An 8,545-nucleotide genomic window follows, 5' to 3' on the forward strand; every position below is an offset into this window, starting at 1 on the left:
TGCTTTCCCAAAACATACCCAGTATCAACACGAGAAAAAAACCTCAAAGAAGCTAGATTGAGGGACAGTCTACAAAATACCCAACAAGCACTCCTCAAAACTGTCAAGGTCATCACAAACAACAAGAAAAGACTGAGAAACCATCACAAACCAGAGGAGTCTGGGGAGACACCATAGCTAAATGCAATGTGCAGCCCTGGTTGGGACCTTGAGAAAGGGCAGGACTGGGGAAACGAGAAATCCGGAGTCTGAGGTCTGGTTAGTAGTGATGCAGCAGTGTTAACCTTAGTGCTGGCAGGTGCACCGTGGTCATGTAGGATGCTGACATCTGGGGACTCTGGGTGAGGGGCGTATGGGAATGGGGCTGGGACCAGGCATCGTCCAGCAAGGCACCTGGGTGCAAATTGAGGGAGGGACCCCCTCTGGGGGTCTTGCATGTACCAGCCACGTGTGACCCCATGTGGAAACTCTCTGTGCTATATTTGCAGTTTTTCTATAAAACTAAAATCATTCCAAAGTAAAAAGCTTATGAAAGAAAAAAGCTCTGGTTGGAGTCTTTCAATATCCTTATTAGGATATGGAACAGAAATCTTCCTGGCAAGGAAAAGGGAAAATCTGGCGCCGTGACCATGCAGGGTCTGCTCCGCTCCAAGCCTGTGAGTGTAGGGCTCAGCCTATTACACCTGCCGAGCAGGTACACAGAGTGACATTAGGCCAACCCAGTGATAGATAATAATCCAGCAGGGGCCCCCCAGGTAGGTACCCGTGTTTAACAATACCCAAAGGGACACCTTGGCTCAGAGCTTTACAAACCCAAAGCTGTTGAGTGTGAGAAGTGTATTAAAGGACTCCACTTACAGCTCATGACTGACCAGGCATGACACGTTGTAGATTCTGGTAAGAATCCTCAAAGAATTAACTACAGCCCCAAATCAGGATGGACAGCATCCCATCGGATCCAGACTTGTGCAATCCATGTTACTCTGCCCACACGCTGTCTGGAATGGTTGAGTGGTACTATTGCCTGGTGGCCCCATGCCTGTTGACCATGGTGCTCTCAGCCTTCTCTTAGGAGCCACAAGAAGGAGCCACATAATGCTACAAGTGTCTCTCCCACCTTCCTATGTCTTTGGTCCCTCTCAGCAGGAGACGTTTCATCGGCTGTGTCCTTGTTAGGTTGAAACCAGGCATGGAGCTGGGGGGAGGGAGGGAGGGAGGAGAGTCACCTTCTACTTGAACTGAGAGCTTAAAAAATGTTCTCCCATTTGTGTAGTGGCACGTAACTTCCAGTGTAATGCCACAAAACACACACTCATGGAACACAGAGGCCAGTACTTCCTCCTCCACTGCCCAGCACCAGGGGAGGACCGAGGGGAACTGACCCAGCCCTGGAATCTGCCAGTGCTGATGTGGATGTGGCTACAACAATGAACAAATAAGCAGTTTTTAAATTGACAAGGTGAAGAACATGTAGGATTGGGGAATGTTGTCAGAGGGATAGCTGAATGCCAGTGAGGAAAAAGAACACTGAACAAACCCAAAATATGTTTTAAGGAAACCCTGAAAATGCCTTCTGTATAACATTAGCTCCCTCTGCTAGAACTGCCAATTTTTAGTTTTCTCACTATTTTTATTTTCTTGAGAACTGATCATTTTTATAAATAGCTTTCTAAATGTCAAACTAACTTGCATAATTTCTCTCTCCTTCTTACCCTGAATAACTTAATCCTTGCTTAATTATCTTGGGCTTGACTAAAGGGGGGCGGTCATCAATGGCTGGAAAGTGGTCCTCTCTTTGATGTCCTGTTGGCTTTGGTCATTCAAGAGTCACAGCCCACAACCAAGGTCAGGTGACACAGATTGAAGCCACCAAGGAGCCACTGGCCAGGGGCCACGGGAGTGCTTCCCCTGTAGTCACAGTGAGACTGTGACTCTGTTGCTCAAGGAGCGGAGGCCACTCTCACACATCTGCCCAATCCAGGGCACTGTGGACATTTGTCCACTTGGATGTTCTGGTCTCCTTTTTGGGGGCTGCAGAACCAGCCTGTGGCCAGGATGAAGTCCAAGAGATTTAACTTGACCTAGAAGGTTGTTCTGCAAGGGCATGCCTCCAGCATCAGCATCACCTGGGAACGCGTTAGAGATGCATTGGCTGAATCAGGAACTCAGGGTGGGAGGGAGACAGTGACCTGTGAGTTAACATACCTTCAGGGCCACTCGGATGCACCTTCAAGGGTGAGGACCTCTGGTCTGCAACCCTGGTTACCTGATTCTCAAACCTGGCTGTACATTAAAAAAAAATACCTGATGTCTCTATGGAGCCTATGATTCATTAACATGACGTGTGGCATGGACAAAGGTTTTCAAAACTCCTCAGGTGATTCTGATGGGCAGCAAAGTGGGAGGACTGCTGGTCAGGAACAACCCAGTAGCTCTGAGCCCAGGTCCTGCCCCAACTTGTGCACCGAGGGAATTCTGCCGTGTCTTCTGGGTCCAAAATACTCATTCTTCTCCAAAGATTGTTTTAGAACAGGTCTCACTATTCTCTTGCACATTAGAATCATCAGAGGAGGTCTCAGAGATTTTCATTTGTTTTAAAATTATTATTTCTCAAGTCATTCTCTTGTGCAATCAGGGTTAAGAATCAAGGGTTAAGGACACATCCCCCATTCTCATCTGGGTGGGAATTCTCCTTTCCCAACCAGACTTTGAATTATCTCAGAAATGGGCTTGGGTGGTGTGATACTGTGTTTTTAAATAAGAAATAGGTTCTTGGTCTCTCCCTGTTTCTGGCACAGAGCTCCTAAAACCCTTGGAAGTTCTTGTGTCTTTTGTTATGTTAATGAGGTGACTTTGGAAAGCACCTGAGGAGGAGGGCTGGTTACCAGGGGACCCAACCTGTGTTTTAGATGATGAACCTTTCATTCCCACCCCCGACCCCTGGAGAGTGAAGAGGGGCCGGAGATTGAATGATTTAATCAACCATGCCTATGTAGCGAAGCCTCCATTAAAAAACCCAAAAGGACTGGGTTGGGAGGGCTTCTGTGTTGGTGAACAGGTGAAAATTCAGGGACAGTGGTGCTCAGGGGCCTGAACACCCCCTTCCCCTTCCCCATGCTTTGTGCTGTGCATCTCTGCCATCTGGCTCTTCCTGAGTTATAGCCTTTTATAATAAACCGGTAATCTAGTAAGTAAAATGTTTCTCTGAGTTCTGTGAGTCATTCTACAAATTAATCAAACCCAAGGAAGGGGGGATCATTGGAACCTCTGATCTATAACCAGTAGGTCAGAAGCACAGGTGACCTGGCGTTCGAACTGGCGGGGCGGCAAGGGTGGGCGTCGGTCTTAGGACTGAGCCCTTAACCTGTGGGAGCTGGCACTATCTCCAGGTAGATGATATTAGAATGGAGTTGACTTGCAGGACCCCCAGCTGATGACACAGAATAGCTTCATGGGTCGGGGAGCCCCACACATTCCAACTAGAGTCAGAATAGCCAGGTGGGAACTCCCACCAGAACACAATAGATTAAAAATGCTGTTTGCTTCGTTTGGGTCAATTGAGTTTGAGATGATTTGGGTCTTAGTCATTCACAAACCACCCCTCCTGAGTGACATTTTAGATGAGCCTTGGGTTCCTGTACCTGCCCTGAGACCTGGGATCACAGAACATCAAAGACACCTGAGAAACGCCTTCTGGGGTCTCCCTCCTGGGCTGCCTCTCCGGCAAAGCCCTTTCATTCACGGCATCCTCGCTTCTGTAGAGAGACGAGAAAGATTAATATCTTCCCCCTGAATGATCCCTGTTTGTATTCAGGGGCATCCTAAATTAGGGCAATTTTATTAAAATCCTTTAAAGAAATAATCCCAAATTTCATTTTAGCATAAACAGTTTCAATGTAATTAAATGCCCTGGTAGATGTGAATCACCCGGAGGAAATCAAGGTCTCTATTTAAATTTCTAAAACAAGTGTGCAAATTCTTACTTAAAAGCATCTTAATTCAATGGTCACTTCATCCAGGAAGCCCTCTACGACCACCCCCAAAGTAGACAAAGCCCCTGGTCAAGGGCTCCCCGACTCTGAAGTCCTTTCTCCCTGTCACTCAGCATCTGTAGCCATTGATCCCCAGGTAATTGATTCCCCTCTACCTGCTAAGGACATGGCCAGCTGGGTGGCCCTCTCTTGCATCTGTGGGGTTTGGCCCAGTGGCTGGCACGGTTGTCAAGGGAAAAGAGAGTTCTTCCTTCTACTCCAAAAAGCGTGTGTCCTTTCTCCCATCTTGCAGCCTCCTCCAAGGAGGCGAGACACATTGCACATGAAATCAAGAGGGACGTGGGAAGTTCATCACCGACAGGGAAGCTGAAAACCAGGGGCGGGAGGGATGTTACCACTTCCTGAGGGCCAGCTGCACAGCCGGGCAGGGCCGCTCGGTTTTGTTCATTCCATCTTGGGTCTTATTGCTCAAAATGATCAAACACGAAGCAGGGGACACACCATAATTTGGCAGGTAGAGAGCCCCAAATAAGACATTAATAAATGCTAACGGGGGAGGGGGACACTAAAAAGAACAGACATTATTCAAAGCTGGGGCTCCTTCTCCTGATTCCCTGTGACTGATTGTATCTTGGAAATTTCTGGACAGAGTTATACTCTTAGCATTTGTCCTTGACTGAATTGTGTCCTCCAAAATTCATAGGTTGAAGCCCTAACCCACAATGTGACTGTATTTGGAGGTGGGGCCTTTAAGGAGGTGATGAAGATTAAATGATGTCATAAGGGTGAGGTCCTAATCCAGTGGTGTCCTTAGTAGAAGAAAAGAGACACCAGAGTTCACTCTCTCTCTCACTCTCTCTCTCTCTCTCTCTCTCTCTCTCTCTCTCTCTCAGCACACACAGAAAAGACCACGTGAGGACACAGCAAAAAGGCGTCTTCTGCAAGCTGAGGAAAGAGGTCTCACCAGAACCCAACCTTGACCTCAGACTTCCAGCCTCCAGAACTGTGAGAAAATAAATTTCTGTTGTTTCAGCTGCCCTGTGTTTCTTTGTTATGGCAGCCCTAGCAAACTAATATGGGATTATTCATTTCTGCTTTATCAAGAACTCTGTATTTGATTTCATCATATAAACATGGGAAAATAAACAAGATGATTGACTTTGGAAGGTGGAACTGTTCAGAGGTGAAATGTGTGCTCGGTGTCCTCAATACTCCAGCATGAGGCATTTTATATCAGCAGCTCAGAGTTGGCCTTTAGTCTTCTGTCCTTGCAAAATCCTTTACCCTCTTCCTATAACCCGAGTGTTTTGCAACTGGGGGCAATGCTGTCCCCCCACAAGGTCACTTGGAAATGTCTGGAGACACTTCTGATTGTCACAGCTGAGGGAGGTTGCTACTGGCATCTAGTGGATAGGGGGCCTGGGTGCTGCTAAACGTCCTACATACAGGACAGCCCCCTGAAGAATGACCCCACCCCAAGGATGATCGTGCTGAGAAACCTGTCCCAACCACCCACAGATTCAGGTTCTAAGTTGTCACTATGTTTTCAGACCCCAGATTCATCCGACCAAACCAATCACGATTAGCTGAAGAATGTAAATAATTACTTATAGAGACCAAAAGAAAGTCATGTAAGAAAATAGAAAGCAAGGAAATAAGTAACCATCAACTTTCCAGCTGGCATTTATTAAACTTAAATAATGTCTTATCACATCATAGTGCAAATAAAATATTAGGTACCGAATAAGACGAGTGTTCCTTTTTCGCTGACTTTGTCACCTTGGCATGTTTTCTGGTGGGTCTCACATTAACAACGGTGGCAAGAGCCCATATGACATTTGCCCTGTAAATCAAATGTCAGCCGACAGAGAGGCATGTACTTATACCCACAGGAGACTGTACTTACTTTTCCAGCATCACATGTTACTATTTAATAATATCTCATGTAATTATACATTGTTACAGCACGTGATGTCACAGACTCACTCAGAACTCTTCTTTTGGGGGGATTTTTCAGTGCCTAAGCTGTACCCAAATGCTTTCCCAAGCTTCAAGATGTTCTAATCTTTTTATAGATCTAACTAATAAAAATAAAGAAATAGCAAGGCAGCTGCTAAAAAGAGTCTCTTTACATTGACTGTGCCCTCACTGGTGCTTGAGTGCCATGGTGTTTATGGAAGTGATGCTTGTCTTGTACTGGCCATCATGTGGAAGGTACAATGGAAACAGTCTCCAACTTGGGTAGCATCTGCCAAATTCGTGGACCGATCCCTGCTTTTGTGATGCCCCAACACCTGTTTGTGAGTTTCCTGGGGCTGTCATACCAAAGTACCAAAAACTGGGAGGCTTAAGCAGCAGAAATATATTGCTCACAGTGCTGGAGGTCAGAAGTCCTAGATCAAGGTATGGACAGGGCCATGCTCCCTCTGAAGGTGCTAGCCTGTCCCAGGCTTCTCCCCAGGACTTGTAGATGGCCACCTTTTCCCTCTGTGCATTCTTGTCCCAGCATCCAAATGTCCCCTATTTATGAGGACTCCAGTCATATTGGATTAGAGCTCACTCTAATGACCTCATGCTATGGACAAAATGTTTGCCCCCAAATTCATATGGTGAAGCTTAAATCCCCAATGTGATGGTATTAGGAGGTGGGGCCTTTGGAAGGTGATTAGGTCATGTGGATGGAGCCCACACAAATGGGATTCGTGCCCTTCTAAGAAGAGGCTGGAGAGAGCCGCTTCCTCTCTCTGTGCTCTCTGCCATGTGGGGATGCAGCAAGAAGGCAGCCATCTGCATGCAGGTCCTCAGCAGACACTGGATCTGGTCTTGGACCTCCCCCTGCAGCCCCTAGAACTGTGAGAAATAAATGGTCGTGGTCCACAATATTCTGTTATAGCAGCCTGAGCTAAGACACCTCACCTTAACTTAATTACCTCTCTAAAGACCCCGTCTCCAGATAAGTTCACATTCTGAGGTCCTGCTTGCATTGGTTTGTTCCTAGATACATGTGCTGGGGGGGGGGGATATGTTTGCTGAGGGCCAACAGAGCACTAGGTCTTGTGCAAAGTCCTTTGTACACGTTCTCAGAGTTGATCCCTCCACAAACCCAAAGGTGTAGGTTAAATTTATTCCCACTGGTACAAAGTGGCCAACAGGACACCTAAATGAGCTGATCCGCTCACACAGCTGGGTGTTGTAGAATCAAGATTCAGAACTGCGTCTAACCAACTCTAAAGGCCATGCCTTTCCCCAGTCCAACCTGCTGCTTCCAACTGCTTCTCTTTATTCTGGTAATTAAAGTAAGGTAGCTTGAATTTAGCTCTTATAAGGATCTGAGAGCCCTCAGTGCCCCTAGAGAAACCCAGAAGCCCCTTGTATGTCACTAACGTGTCACCTGGAGACTCACTTCCATGATTTTATATTTTCAACATAGGAGACAAGTCCGGCCTTTCAGCTTTGCAGTGATTTTTCTAAGTCTTGTCGTTAGGGCATTGGAGAGCCTTCATCTGATTATTTGTTTTCTGTTTTTTCTAAAGACAGAACTTCTTGCCTTTGAAGGAGGAAGCAGTTCTTCACAACTCCAGGGGGTAAGTGCATACTGTGATGCCAGTGAGGAAAGCTCCCAGGGCAGTGGGCATCGTCATACGGACCTCAGATGGATGGGGTCCTCAGGGCCCGGACTTTGAAGAACGTGCCTGAGGTCAGGATTCCGGGGGACATCATCGCTTCTTCCTTCCTCGCTTCCACTCTCACCTGCCCCATCCCCACTTCCCAGTCCAGCCAAAACGCAACTCGACTTGGAAGACAGACGGTGTACTTAGCCCCTCAAATCAAGACATTCGCTTTCTGCCAATTTAAGTTATGTCCATGACATAATACCATATGGACAAATGGAAAATCACTGTCCTGGGAGTTCAATGTATTTCACGGGGCAGTGGTAGCAGGTAGAGGGCTTCTGATGGTCAGCAAGTTCATATAACAAAGGTCCCCTCCCGGGCCCCCAAGATTCTGTTCACCATCAACACCATCTCCTTCTTACTCTTCCATTCATTGTTTGCCACCTTCCATCCACTGCTATTGTATTTTTTCTCACCTTCGGTTATGGGTTGAATTGTGCCCCCCAAAAGTCCTAACCCTTGCTACCTGTGAATGTGCCCTTATTTGTGAATAGGCTTCTTTATAGATGTAATCGGGTTAAGAAGATGCCCTTAGGGCAAGTCTAACCCAAAGAGTAGTGTCCTTAGAAGAGAAGATGCCATGTGAAGACACAGACACACAGGGAGGTCACCCTGTGGTCACAGAGGCAGCTGGAGTGACACAGCCACAAACCCAGGAACGCCAAGGACCACCAGTGCCACCGGAAGCCTAGAGTTTCAGAGGGAGCTCAGCCCTGCCAACACCTTGATTTCATACGTCTGCCCACCGGAACTGTGAGAGAGCAAATTTCCATTGTTTCGAGCTGCCCAGTTTGTGGCGCTTTGTTACAGCCGCCCCAGGACCTCATCCTCCTTCTTTCAGCCAATCACCTTGCCTGTTATGAGTCACCTGGGGTCCAG

The sequence above is a fragment of the Mesoplodon bidens genome, assembly GCF_964165515.1.
Source record: "Mesoplodon bidens genome assembly, chromosome: 4".
NCBI classification, from domain to species: domain Eukaryota; kingdom Metazoa; phylum Chordata; class Mammalia; order Artiodactyla; family Ziphiidae; genus Mesoplodon; species Mesoplodon bidens.